The sequence below is a fragment of the Carex rostrata genome, chromosome 12 (genome assembly GCF_964058835.1).
Source record: "Carex rostrata chromosome 12, lpCarRost1.2, whole genome shotgun sequence".
NCBI lineage: Eukaryota > Viridiplantae > Streptophyta > Magnoliopsida > Poales > Cyperaceae > Carex > Carex rostrata.
In genome coordinates, this window is record NC_135929.1 from 6916561 (window position 1) to 6931632 (window position 15072).

Sequence of the window (15072 nt, forward strand, 5' to 3'; positions counted from 1 at the left end):
TAAATCTCTAAATTTTAATATACATAATTTCATAACTCAAATTTATATTTCGAAATTTTTAGTTTCGTTTTAATCAATCAGATAAAATATGAACCATCGTTAATTTAATTAAAATTTTATTTAAGCGAAATGATCAATTTAACAATTTAATTATGTTTTAAAATTTCGGAATATAACATTCTCCCCCCCAAATAAAAAGTTTCGTCCCGAAACGAAAAGGCCACTCGAAGAAGATGAAAGTTCGAGTATTATGATGAAATACGTAGTTGTTCACTCATTGCATGAGTTACGTCCAATAATAGTCACCGTAGTTCGGCCTCTTTACGTGTCTGTCAATTATCTCTCGCATGTAATTGCTAAGGTTTGTGGCATAGCATGTTTCACCCTGACTTGGTTTCGTTCATTGGGTATACTTTTGACGCAGTCTATAATTCGTAGTCGAGCGCTTCATAAGCTTCATTTTCGAGTGCCCAAGTCAAATTGAGGCATATAACCATCGGGGGAGTCGATTTTAATTTGATGCAAATGAGTTACTAAGTCTCTAAAACCAAGATGTAAGAATATCGAGATGGCGAGTAATTCCAAACAACTAGTAACAAATCAATTTATAACAAGTGAATTATGTTTCAATTAGACTTTTAGTAGAATTGTTAACTCATCACAGATCCCTATAAAAGAGCCAAACTTGTCTCATAGCTATACCACTATGATCAAGAATCATACGGGGAGTCCTCTAGTCAATTAGTGTTTAATTAATGAAGCTTTAGGACATGAAAGGGATCTGAATAATATTGAATCAATTAATTTAGCAAGTTTATATAAGATCAAGAATAAATCCATTAATTTCAGTTTATTTTAAATAGATTGAGTTAAATCTGATTTAGAAGTTCTTAAGGGGTATATCGAGTCATGGAGGCATAATTCAAATTTGTAGAAAATCACACGACCTAATGGTACAATGAGTTCCATTGAATCATAACGAGAAGGCCTTAAGCATAATAAGAATAATATATTAAAATACAAGTGAAATTTGGAGTCAGTTATTGTTCTTGTAATTAAGAATTAAATAGCTTATAGATAATCAAATCCCTAATATATGGAAGGAAACTGAATTAGATTGAATCAACCAAATTAAACTCTTTTATGTGGGACAAAGCAGATCAATCAAAATTAATTAACTTTAGAGAAATAAATTAGAAATGGTCAATATAAATTTAAACGGTTATAATGAGTCAAGTGAACAAAATTTAATTAAACACAAGTCAGATGATCCCCTTTTTAAGAAATGGCAGGGATTCAAGTTATATTGGATCAATCAAATAAAACTACCCTAGAGATAGTTAAGACGTAATCCATTTCAAGTTAATTTAGAGTATATAGAATCAAAATCTAAGAATAATAATACATATCGATGAGTGTAAAATGGACAAAATTGAATTAAGGATACTATTAGTCGATCTACAGTTTAAATATAATATAGATAATCCGAGTTTCGATAAAATGAAGAAATTTAAGAGTCTCATTGAATTAATAGGAATTGTATCTAATATCTCGTCAAAATTCCAACATAACATAATTAGTCAAGTTCTTAAAATTCAAACCGAGTTGGAATGGCATTGAATAAGCCAGGTCATGGAAATGATATCGAGTAGTAGTCAGTCCATAATAGAAATAGCGTAAATCATTGTTAGTGAACGAATTAGAAGTAAAATATCAAGGTGGGACTACTTGAGTGATAACTAACAATAATCTATTTAAAAGCCTTTCGAGGATTTAAAAATTATTGAGACTAGTCAAGTGGAAACTAAATCAAAATTCCGTTAAAGAATCAACAGTTATACAAAGACTCATATACTTAGAAGGAAATTTTCAAATTGGATCTTGGATTATGGGCAGGATTGAATTAACGGGAGAGTTATTATTAACGATCAATCAAAATTCAAACATATTATAGAATTTCACCCTTTTCGGAAATGATCGTGATTCGAATCAAATTAAATCGATTGGAATTAGATGTCCTAGAGAGAACTAAAACATGATCACTCTATTTAAAATTTTTTTTTTTTTTTTTTTTTTTTTTTTTTAGGTACTTAGGACCAAAATTCATTAGGACTGGACTCCAATGGATAAGGTGAACAAAGTGGACAAAATTGGATTAAAGTCAACTGGCGACACGAACGACAAATTTCCTAGAAGTGGTAATAAATCTAGGAGTCAAGTGTGAGAGATGAAATTTGATATGATGTCAGATTCATGATTAGGTTTAATCTAGAATGATAATTTATTCTTAGTATTCGAGAATAGATGTCATCCTAATTAATTTAATTTAGATAACTTGAATGAAGTCAAACAGATGTAATTGAATTATATATAATTTAGGGTGTCAATTAAATGACATAGTTTATAGAGTAGATAACGAATGCAGAAGGTAGATAACGATTTGGGATCTAAAATAGTTACATTGTTGTGCATAATTCATTTGATATTTTTATCGAAAGAAGGTTCTTTGGAAATAAGAGAAAAGTTTCGGGTTTGACAGCGTAATTGCAAAACATGTGATTTTGTTAATTTTCTAGGGTTGCAAAACTAACTTCCGTCAATAGTACGTAAATTTGTAGGGTGTCGTTACCCTTAACTCAATATCATTGATGCAATGTATGCACTCCATCCGGAAGTCATCATCTGGTCTGCTTGGAGCGCGGATGTAATTGAAATCTTTGTCCCTAGCTTCCTTCCTATGAATAAGAAGGATACGTCATGCGAACGGCTGAATCGTACGATCTAACTTTCATCCTTTACTATGGCGTGGTGCGTGATCAACCATACTAGACTTAGCGGGATGTCAGAGCCTCGCGGATCTAGTACCGTAAGGTCTAAAATGAAAGACGCGGTTGATTATTATTCTGTCGGGAATACTAACTGGTGACGAGACTGGCCTGCTAGCGAACAAGACGAGGCGTTGGTCACCGAGGGTCCATGGAGAGGCTCCAGTGGCTGAGATACGGCTCTCTGTTGCCGCGGAATTGATCACTTAAATTTTGTACGATAATTTCGATCATTCACGGTTTGTATTTTATAGAATTTAAATCTTATTAATAACTCCACAAATCTAACTTCACAACAAATTTTTTTTTTATTTTTTTATTGTATTATGACATTTTCTACTTAATGAATTTACTAATCATTCGAAAGTTAGTCTTGACTAGATTTTTTTTTTTTTTTTTTTTTTTAATAACCCCAGAATTTAATCCCTTTACACAATTTAGTTTACTGCATCGATCATGAATTAATTACGAAAACTTGTTATTTAGACATCACCCCAGTTACTTATTCACTAATTATCGACTTGATTCCGGGGACGTTGACGATCATCTATCGTATGACTAAAAAGTAGTTACGCTAAGTCATGATACGATAGAGAGGGGACGTATAATAAGAAGAGATTTCGATTTCTAAGTATCTATATGCGAATTTAAATATATAATCAAAGTGCTTTGACTCGCGTAGTAATGTGTGTGTGTATATATATATATATTAACTTATCGATATGTGACTATGCTTCGTATTTGATCCATCGAGTGATACCCTGCTCAGTGTATGAAGATTTTGAGGAACCTGAGCTCTGATACCACCCTAAGGATGTCACACCCCAAACCAGGAATTCTGAATTAAGATGTGATCAACCTCGCCTCGTGCTTAATTAATCAATAAGCACGCAAGGCTAACCATAAATAATAAATCAAACAGCAGCGGAAGCAAAAATAATATAAATATCAAGCATCAGTCACATAGCAAATAAATAAACATACACATACATAACATATAATTCGATCCATCTCGGAATCCAAATAACACCATCTATAGAAGGGGATACATGATCTATCGAGCTCGTATATATAACACAGGAAATACGAGACTCGTAAACCTAATCAAAAGTCTAACTCTAGCTAATCAAACGGTGTGGCCATCGGGGACAACTCCTGACAACTCCTGCTGCGGATCGCCAGATGCTGTACCTAAAACCCACGAAACAACTTGTGGGTGAGCGACGAATCGCCCAGTATGTGACCCAGAATTATCCCCTCAGGGATCCTCTATGGTCAAAGCACTTTTATTTATAATATGAATACAATTTAAAAATATGCACATGTGTGAACCTATATTAATATCTAATAGAATTTATAATACCTTTGAATGATGCTATGATGCGATTATTCTATTATGCCAACATGCGGAATAACCCAAAATAAAATCAAGGTGAAATATCGGATATAAATCAAGTCGGAATCCAGTACTCCTTGCACTGTGTGCCCAAATACAATAATAATAATAACAATAATATGGATAAAGTAAATCACCCCGTGCTGTGCCAATAGGATCACAAGATCCAACAATATAATCCAAGGACTGTGATCAGAGTGCAATGATACACGTTGCCTAGTGACATCGAGCATTGCTCCACAAGATAGTAGCACACTAGCCGATGGTTATATCAAAATTCGGTGTGTCATCTCACCTAGACGATTCATAAGCCAAACATATCCAATAGGAGAAATCATACAATGCAAGTCGTAAAAATATCATCACCAGGGCCACAGAACTCGAGATCGGAACTGTGCCCTCACCCGCCACACCAACACCCGCCACACCAAATCACCAAATCCGCCATGGAACTCGAGATCGGAACCATGCGGTAGCGTAAAACAGACCTACACAGAACTCGAGATCGGAACTGTGCAGTCTCAAGTAATAAAAATGCCACCACGGAACTCGAGATCGGAACCATGGTGGGGTAACCCGTTCTAGGCATGTAGCTCCTAATGTAGGCGTGGGAAACATCCCGAATCGTCCGTGCCACAGAACTCGAGATCGGAACTGCTCACGTCAAATAGCAAAAATGATCGAAAAATGATATAATCAAGGTTTATACATATAATATAAATCCTAAAGCCATCCAAGGATCAAGTGACCCTCAGCTCAGTGGCTGTCGGGCCGTCCCATGCCAAGTGACACCAAGACGGAACGAAGTCACTCGGCTCTGCTCAGCTCTCACCAATGCATGCGTATGCACGTAAAATAATAATATAGTTTTCTACGAGAAGAAGACAGCTAATAACCTAATATTCTAATAAGATATATATATATAATATTATTTAATTACTCTACTCTTAAAATACAGTAAATTCGAGTTTTTCAGGGTTTATGCAATTCTACCTACAGTGCAGAAATGATAAACATGATCTAAAGTTTTAAGGCAACTACTTAAAAATAAAGTGCAGATGTCAGGTCAGATGGATCGACTGGTAAGAGTACGCCCACGAAAAGAATAATTCAGATATCCCACACCTGAGGGGGCTGGAGTCTCTGTCGCTAAAAATCAACGTGCTCCGATCTGCGGGTCAGTCGGATCGGCCCACGGGTCGGACTCGTACGGAGTCGACTGATCTGTGATCACGTAATTTAAACTAATTAAAACCTATGCTAATTTATTATAACCCTCGTCCCAGTTAATGTGCAATTCAATTTCTCGATTAGTTCGATTTTATAAAATTACCGATTCAGTCAGTCTGACCGATCCGGTTAGGCATATATTAATTATTTAATTTCATGTCATCGAGTTTAGCGTTAATCTTAATTTCTTTATAAGTTCGTCAGATATTAATCATTCACTTTGATCTAATTTAATCTAATTTAATCCTAAATTAATTTTTATATTTAATAATTTAATTTGAAGATATATTGCTTGTAGAAATTCAAATGTCGAATTATTCGTAAATAAAAATAATTGTTCGAGAGCTACGGTAAATTAGCAGGTTTTACTTAACTAATATATTCTAATTGCCTATCTACTTTGATTTATTTTAAACGGACTACAATTAATTTTAATTGATCAAAATTCGGTTTCGAAAGTAAATTTATAATCAAAAATCTCTAATGCGAATATTTTAATAAAAATATATTGATTGTATGGTCCTTGCAATTTTTATAATCCGTTTTAATATAGTTTAGTTATTTTATATTCTAGATGTATAATTCTTTTATAAAATTTTAAAAACAGAACCTTTAATTATTGTACGCGTTTTCTAATTAATTTATTCCTAAGTCGCGAAATTCGTTATTTTTATAACTAAATTAATTTCTACGTTTAATTAGTCGTTTCGAACCTATGTCCAATAAATACTTTCCGTTGCTAAATAAATTGGTCCTTTAATAATTAACAACGAATTTTTTTGTACAACTTCGAAAAAAATGTTTAAAAGAATTATTTTAACTTTAAAAACCTTTTTATAAAACTTTCATTTTAGTTTAATGTGTTGGGTGTTTTAATTTGGTTTGTTTCCTTAAATAAAATAAGTCCAAATAAAATCTGACTATTTCGATTGGGATTTATAATTATTTATTATAACAATTAAGGCTATTATAATAATTCTACAATAAGAGTACGTTACTTAATTAATTACTCTAACTATAATAATTTAATCTATTTTTAATATGTAATAGATAGAAATACGTTCGTTAGTTAATCATTCTAATTAATTAACTTTATTTCACGTCATAAAATTATATGCCAACTTATCATTCTAGATTACGATGCTCAACTATATTAGATATTCATAATCATAATAATTTTACCTTCAAAATTATTTAATTTAGTGAAGAACTATATTATATACATATGTTAGATTACATTTTATATTGGTACTGGTGTCATTAAATCATATGTTAACATAATAGCATACTCTCATGTGAAAAATTTACGTATCCTTTATAAGTAGACAAATTAAAATATAACTATAGTAACCTAGATATACTCACTATACGTATTTTAGTAATTCCACACTTATGTGAAGAGAATATGATATATATATATATATATATATATATATACACATATACGTATATATATAGAGAGCGAGGGGGAGAGAGAAGAGTTCCTTTATTTACATCTACATTTAAAAGGAATGTTTAGTCATGGTTTATGACGCAATTCTTTGTTTCATTAAATGAGAAATTATTTATGCATACTCTTAGGTTACATATTATGTTCATATTATTTATGTGATGACTTAACATATATTTATCATATAAGATAATCCAGTTTAATTTTGAGCATATTTATAGTCAAGCCTAACATATCACACCATTAAAGGCCAAGCCATATTAAAGAAGAAATATGCTCAATTCGATTTTGGTTTAACAGCCGAACCCTATTTATTAAAATGCCATTTTATTCATTCAGGCCCCTCTAAAAGAGGTTAGTGTGTAATCATAATAATTTAACATACAAGTCTCTTGATTTATAAAATTCATAAGAATTTAACATACAAGTCTCTTGATTTATAAAATTCACAAGTAAATGAGTTGCAACAACTTACTCGTCAACAATTTTACAACTTAAGAAAATTTCCGACAATTTGCATATTAATGGCTAAATTCACAATTCATTTCCTAAGGTCGAGTTCTTACTCGAATTTTTCAGATTTGCATAGAGACCCCCTACATTTAATTAATTCTACACAATTCAAGAATTCAATCGAGTCGGGAAAATCAACAACCCGTACTCGATAATTAATAAATCACTTCCTACGATTATGCTACGGCACCAATTAAAATCAACAAGGCACAATCAAGCCTCGAGATTCAGAAAAATGGTTGTTTTATACTTACCCGAGAGAGTTTGAATATCCGTCAGAGACACGGAAAGACGGCCGGTTCCAAAGTTCGTCGTCTCGCCTTGCGATCTTCTCAAAATCACCGAATCACCACCACGAGACAATAATGCACCAGATTTCTTAAAAATCACAACAAACTCTCTACAATTCGGGTGATTAACAGTTTAATTAGAGGAAAACCGAAAAGAGGGGAAAATCGAAAATCTTTGACACGTGAAAGCAAATAACCGAATTAACCAAAAATTAGAGGAGAAGGACGTACTTACTTCCAAGAGGCAGTCAAGGAAAACCCCCATGCAACAGAGACGGGTCAGTTCGGACGGCCGTTCGACACAAAAAGGCGGCGGCAAAAGTCACCCAAACGTACGAGGGAGAGTGAACTCGAGTGCCTTTCTTCCTTCTCCAAGAAGGGACGAGAGGGAGGGGTATTTCGGTGGGGGCCACGGGTCAGTGAGCAAGAGAGATGAGGGTTAAGGTTTTGGAACGGAAGGGAAGGGGGAAACAGGAAGAGGGGCAGAGAGGGCGGGGTGACGCTGGTGGGGTATCACGGCCAAAGAGAGAGGAGAGGGTGGGGCGGCGATCGGTGGGCCGGCCGCTGCAGCGGCAGAAGGGAGGAGGAGGGGGGGTGCTGGTTTTGGCGTAGAAGAAAGGAAGGGAGCGGGGGGGATAGGAGAGGAGGGGGGGGAGGGGTTTTATTAAAGGGCTGCTTTGAGATCCGCGCTGGATTATATCCAAGGGTTCAGCAATTTCTGAAACTCAAATATAGTCTCAATTAATTGATCTATGGTCCGTTTCTTTTATAAATTCGAGTCGAAGTTTTGTAAAATTTTGTACTAACATTTCGAACGTTTATATTTCAATTTAGGATTCAAATAATTCGTTCTCAATTATATAATTATATATATATTCGATTAAATCTTTAAAATTCATGAATTAACGAGTTTTATAAATTATATAATTTATTCGTACGAAAAAGAAATTTTGTATAATTATACTCTTATTTAAAATTCAATTATTTATTTATTTATTCAAATGAATCTAATTAAATCAATTTCTTCTTTTCTAAAAATTCAAAGGAATTTGTAACGGATTTTCTAAGTTACTAATTTACCGAATAGTTATAATTTTATTCATAGTGCTACATTTTATTTTATTTTTAAATCTCTAAATTTTAATATACATAATTTCATAACTCAAATTTATATTTCGAAATTTTTAGTTTCGTTTTAATCAATCAGATAAAATATGAACCATCGTTAATTTAATTAAAATTTTATTTAAGCGAAATGATCAATTTAACAATTTAATTATGTTTTAAAATTTCGGAATATAACAGGTATAAATTTCATTTTTACAATATTCATATTCACTTGGTACCGTAACCGATAATAATACTCTTACTATACTCATTTTCACAATAGGTGCAAAGATTTCCTTATAATCCATTTAATGGAATTAATGAGATATTTAATGATTAATTTGTCATATCTTACAATGTACGAATTATGCACTCTATTTATCCGAAATTTTTATTTAAAAAAAAACAAAAAAATTTTGGGGAATTCTACATCTATTCGGACCGCCAAGTCAATCTGCGGCCTCACTCATGAGGGGCGATAGATTGGTTCGGAGGCCTCCCAAAACTTAAATATATTTAATATTACAATGCATTTTTTAGATTTTTTTTTTTAGGGGGGAGGGGGGCGTCAAGCCGATCTGCGGCTCTCCAAAAATGAACCTGCACATTTTGTTTTGCCAGTCCGGGTACATGTGGAATTCTCTCAAAATCAGAGTGTTTTAGTTTATCTATTTTTTTATTATGGTATAAATGAAAATTTCGGCTCTAATTATATTACAAGGCAATATAGCCGTCGGAGTTAGGTACATGTGAAAGGTTTGGTAAATAGTACCGTTAATTATCTTAACCCTTTCTGGTAAATATCGGGAGGGACAAACACTGAAGAAATGAAAAAAAGGAAAGAATAAAAAGGGGGGTATAATATGCAAATATGTCATACCCGGATATGTTAAGTGTATCCGAGTTGGTCATCTCCAATAAGTTTCATGATGTAACATAATTTATATAAATAATCTTTTTATATAGTTTTAATTAAAATGCCGATCACACTGCATCAATTCCAATTTGACAATCAAGAAAATATCCTACAACGGATGAAGAGATTGGATACTTTATTAGTGTATAAGTCCTTAGCTTAGCTGGAGAGAGCGGAGAAAGACTCTCACTAAATGGTTTTCGAGTTCCGGATAGATGCGGATATCGAATTCGTATCCTCTGCATTAACTCAAAAGGGAATATTTTGAGTTAATGAATTTTGACCATCCGATCTGTTTTAAAATTTGTGCAGATTAAATCCACACTAATATTAAAGGGCCTCTTATAGGCCGGGTTGGCTCCATTTAAAATCAGACGGTTGAGATTCATTAACTCAAAAGATTATGTTTTGAGTTAATGCAGAGGATACGTATTCTGAACGGAACGATTTGTACAGTTCAATTTTCAAATTATTTTTTCCAGACGGGATAAAGATTCGCATCCACCATCTTTTATGTTTGTTTTCAGTGATATGTCGATCTGATTATGATTTGAATTACATGGAGAAGATCAACTGGCTTGGCAATGGACCTCACATGGTAAATATACTGTACAATCAGTTTATCAGTTTCTCAACTTTCGAGGGGTCAGAAAAATTAAACCTCTGTTATGGTGGAAATTACATGTTCCTCCTAAAATTAGAGCATTTGTGTGATTGTTACACAAGAATAAGATTCTTACCAAAGGTAGGTTGCAGGAAAGAGGGTGGGATGGTGATGTGTCATGTCAATTCTGTCCATCTACTGAAGATGTCAACCATTTATTCTTTCATTGTTATTTTGCTAAACACATTTGGTTTCATATGGGCCTCTGTCAAGAACTTAGTCACTCTTGGCAGTCTTTGGAGGATGTGGTGACTTTTGCTTTGACTCTCTCTAAAATTAGGAAAACAACTTTTCTCATTGTTGTAAGTGTAGTGTTATGGTGCATTTGGAGACAAAGGAATGATCTATGTTTCAATAACTCTATCCATCAGTCTAGCAGATTGGTTATCTTACAAATTGTTTCTATTGTTTCTTATTGGACAGGTCAACTCAGCGAGGAGCTGCAGCAAGCAGCGCCCCTGTAGGTGGCGCCACCTGAGATAGAGCAGGTGATAGTTTGGCTACCTGAGGATTCCAACTAATGGGAGCGGAGTGTCTTATGCTATGTTTAATATTCTACTTTCCTATTTTGTGCTTAGCCCCTCTGTGGTTTACGGAGTTTATATGTTATCTGCTTTGTTGCATGGTTTTTGATATATCTTGTTGAGATTTATGTATGTTTATTGCATTAATAGTAACTATAGGGTTATATTGGTAAGAAAGCAATTATAGAGAACCGTAGGGTTACAAATGTAATTGTGACGTCTATATTGGCTCAAAAGAACAAAGGAATGAAGACAATTCATTTTTCCTATCTTTCTATTTGGTATCAGAGCAAAATTCTGAAAAACCTAACCCTTAAACACTGTAGCGCGTGATACTTTAGCACCAAGGCAGAGAACAGCCGCCTTCGGCCACCATCGCCACCGCCGCTGCCTGCACTGGGATCACCTCTGCCTAGGCAGTGCAGCCGCCACCTCTGATCAGGTCAGATCTGACCAGATCGCCGGCCGCCGCTGGTATGCCTTAGACAGCCGCCTCTACCTCGTTTCAGTCCGCCTGGCCGCTGAGCTCCGCCCCACTACTGCTCAATTCTGATCGGACCACCTCTGTGATGACCTAGGCTGACCAAACGGTTGATACGAAACTGATCAGTTCTGCCTCTGCCCTTTTATGGGTTTTGGTTGATTGTGATTGTTTTGTCGTTTTTTTTAAGTTAGATCTGTTACTGTTTTTGGTTCCCTAATCAAAAAAAAAAATTTGAAAACAGCAACAGCTCCGTTTTTTCTCTTCTTTATAGCCGACTGACCTAAGGTAAGTAGGGTTGCTTGTTGAAAGTTTTTGGCCGGCGTGGGGGGGGCTATACCCCACGAGACCCGAGACGTGGGATTTGATCGTGATTTAACTCGAATCTTGATGCGTTAGATCAAGATCGGGTCAAAGGGGGAGATGTGGATCTCGTCTTGAGGGATCAAGATCGAGTCCAAAGGAAGAGAAATACGAGTGATTCGGACTAGGGTTGATACGTGAGGCGTACATCTGAGTCCGATCGATGATGTCGGGAAAGGAAAAGGAGAAGGATCCGTTTGAGGAAGCTATTGAGAAGCTAACTACGAATGATGTCTCTGCCATGATGACTCACATGATGCGGGAGTTTGCCATGTCTGGTTTGGGCCAAGCTCCCGCAGTTCCCGCAGCTCCTGTAGTTCCTGTTGAGCCGAGGCAGCATAGGTTGGATCTTCCACCTATTGATACAAAACTCGATGGGCCAGAGAAGTATTTGAGCTAGTCACGTCGAGTGAGGTACACTCTAGCAGGAAAGAATATAGAGGGGTACTTGACTGGGGACAAGGCAAAGCCAATTGAGGGGGCACCGGGGAGAGATGAGTGGAAGGCCACTCACATGCAGGTGTACATCTGGCTTCTGAGCTCGTTGCCTTTGTCTATTGTAGACACTGTGGATGGTTTTAAAAAGGTACAGGATGTCTGGGACAAGTTGAAAAGAACTTATGATGGTGTGGGGAATATCATGAGGGTGTACCAGATCAAGGGGGAGATCTCAGATGTGGTGCAAGAATATGCCATAGAGCTGGAGCGCTTATGGTTAGAGCATGATCACTACAGGGTCCGACCATGTTGCTCACACCCTATGTGTTCTGAGAGAGAGGCAACCATGGAGGATAGGACCATGTTGTTCCTCAAGCATCTGGCGCCGGCATTTGAACAGAGGGTGGCTATGTTACTGAGCGGGAATAGGATTCCCTCACTTGCGGAGGCAATCTCAGCCATGATACAGGAGGAAAGCCGGATGAGGCTACAGGCTGGGACAGGAGGACTTCCAGGAGTGAAGTCAGCACTAGCGGTCTCTAACTCAGGTAACACAGGGTACAGAGGCGAGACCCGACAGTGCTACAACTGTGGTGAGGTAGGTCACCTGAAGCAGACTTGCCCTAAGCCACTAAAGGAGAGAGATACAGGTGGGAGGGGGTAGTCTGGGAGTCGTGGTTGCGGCCGTGGAGGCCGGAGAGGTGGAAGAGGAGGCAACCGGGCATATCTGATGGTTGCAGAGGAGGAAGAAGCCGGTGGGGACCTTAAAGAGGAGGATCAGGCACTCGTGGATAGGGGTGATTAATGAGCGAGCATGAGCGAGTTAGGGTATGCTCATGCTCGCTCATTAAGTAAATGAGCGAGTTGTTAATGAGCGAGTTTAAATGAGCGGATAAATGAGCGAGTTGTAAATGAGCGAGTTTTTAATGAGCGAGTTATGAGCGGCTCACGAGTTATGACTTATGACTCATAACAAAATTATATAGTGTGCCCACGCATAACAAAATTTGTTAAAAGTCATCATAACAAATTGTCATAATTTATTTAAAATAAAATATAATAAAAATTCAACAAAAATATAATTATATTACAAAAATAGAATAATCCAACAGAAACTAACAACAGAAACTAATAAAAATTCAACAGCTATCGTCTTGTCGATTTTGACGGTCCTACTTGTGACATACAGATAGATATTTTCTTGTCACATACCTACAAATTTGTATTATGAAAACAATAATGAAAATTCATCTTAAACAAGCAACAAGCAGTTGGGATTTTAAATTGGTAGTTTAGAATTAAACCTTCATTTTAAACAAGCAACCTTGGTTCTGCCAATTTACAAAAAAATGAATATGAAATCATGAATATTAGTATATTACACAAGATTAAATGTTACATTGTGCTCACTATATTACACAGGATTAAATATAAAACTATGCTCACTATCTATCAATCTTAATGAGGCAAGGTTGATGTTACACAGAATTACACGTGATTAGATGTGGCAGGGATTAAATGTGGCAAATTCTTAATGAGCGAGTTATGAGCGAGTTTAAATGAGCGGATAAATGAGCGAGTTTAAGCGAGCTTTTAATGAGCGAGTTATGAGCGGCTCACGAGTTATGAGCGATTTACTCACCCCTACTCGTGGAGGCCTATTCTCAGGGACTCAGGAACAGGCAGAAGCCGATGGGTGATGTGAAGAGCGTGAGAGATGATGCATCAACCTCTACTGGCTCAAGGGGTAACTTTGCTTCTCTTGCCCACACAGCTACAGGTACTCATGATACCCTTGCTCTGGCCTCTATATCCACCACGAGATCACCAGATTGGATAGTCGACTCTGGTGCGTCTCGTCATGTGACTGGTACTGTTGGGGAGTTTTATTCCTATACTCGCCTAGCAGTTCCAGAGAGCGTTCAGATCGCAAATGGTACAGCTCAGCCCGTAGTTGGTAAGGGTACCGTAAAATGTACCAACACTTTGACTTTGTTTAATGTATTGCATGCTCCTTCTTTTCCCGTGAATCTCTTATCCATAAGTGCTATTATATTACAACTAAATTGTGATGTTGTGTTTGATATTCCTAAGGTGTTTTTCCAAGAGAATGAGACCAGCAGGAGACTTGGGACTGAAAGTTGGCATAACGGGCTGTGGTACATGGATAGGGAGAGTATGGACTCGGCTCTCTCATCCATAGTGGAAAAGACTGGAGGAGTTGAGAGTAGTGTGGAAGACTTGTTGCTACTCCACCACAGACAGTCAGCTACTTGATCTCCACCACGAACCTATTTGAAAGAACATTGTTGAGACTTGTTGCTACTTGATCTCCACCACAAACCACGAAAGTCATGGTCGACAGTGTGGAAGACTTAGCTCCATAGTACGAGTCATGGTGGAAAAATTTGATGGTCGACTAGAGTACGAAAGTCAGGGTGAAAAAATTTGAAAGAACAGTGTGGAAGACTTATCTGCATACCTTGGATGCTTTTGTTTGTTTGTTGTGGTCCTAGTAGGCTTAAAAGGAACCTCGGATGTAAGACGTTGAAAAGTTTTATATTAATGAAACGGGTTTTTACCTTTTTTAAAAAAAAATTAAAAAAATTAAAAAATTAGAAAAAATTAAAAATTATGATTTGAGTTAAATTGATGTGTGGACGGAAATGAAATTATCTTCATTCCTAAAATTCGACATTTCCTGAGAATATAAGTGCCCAATAAAAGTGCCCACATTTGATCTCATCATCGTTGCCACATGCAATCATTATGTAACAGTCTTAAATTTTTTTTTTTGTAACCAGACGTGTTTGGATATTCTTTTTCTGGCAAGCAAAGGAACAGTACAAATTTACTGTCTGGACTTAAATTAGTT

General features: G+C 36.1%; 1 long non-coding RNA gene across 2 annotated transcripts; it reads right to left on the reverse strand.

The window, feature by feature from the left end:
- Positions 1–3748: 3748 nt before the first annotated feature.
- LOC144562579 (uncharacterized) lies at positions 3749–8356 on the reverse strand. 2 transcript variants are annotated; one of them, XR_013514163.1, is made up of 4 exons: positions 7940–8356; positions 7669–7814; positions 5347–5445; positions 3749–4016 (listed from the first exon to the last, which is right to left on the reverse strand). It is a non-coding gene; the product is annotated as an uncharacterized LOC144562579 (long non-coding RNA). The 2 variants fall into 2 exon arrangements; XR_013514164.1 differs by having other exon boundaries at positions 7936–8356.
- Positions 8357–15072: the final 6716 nt, after the last annotated feature.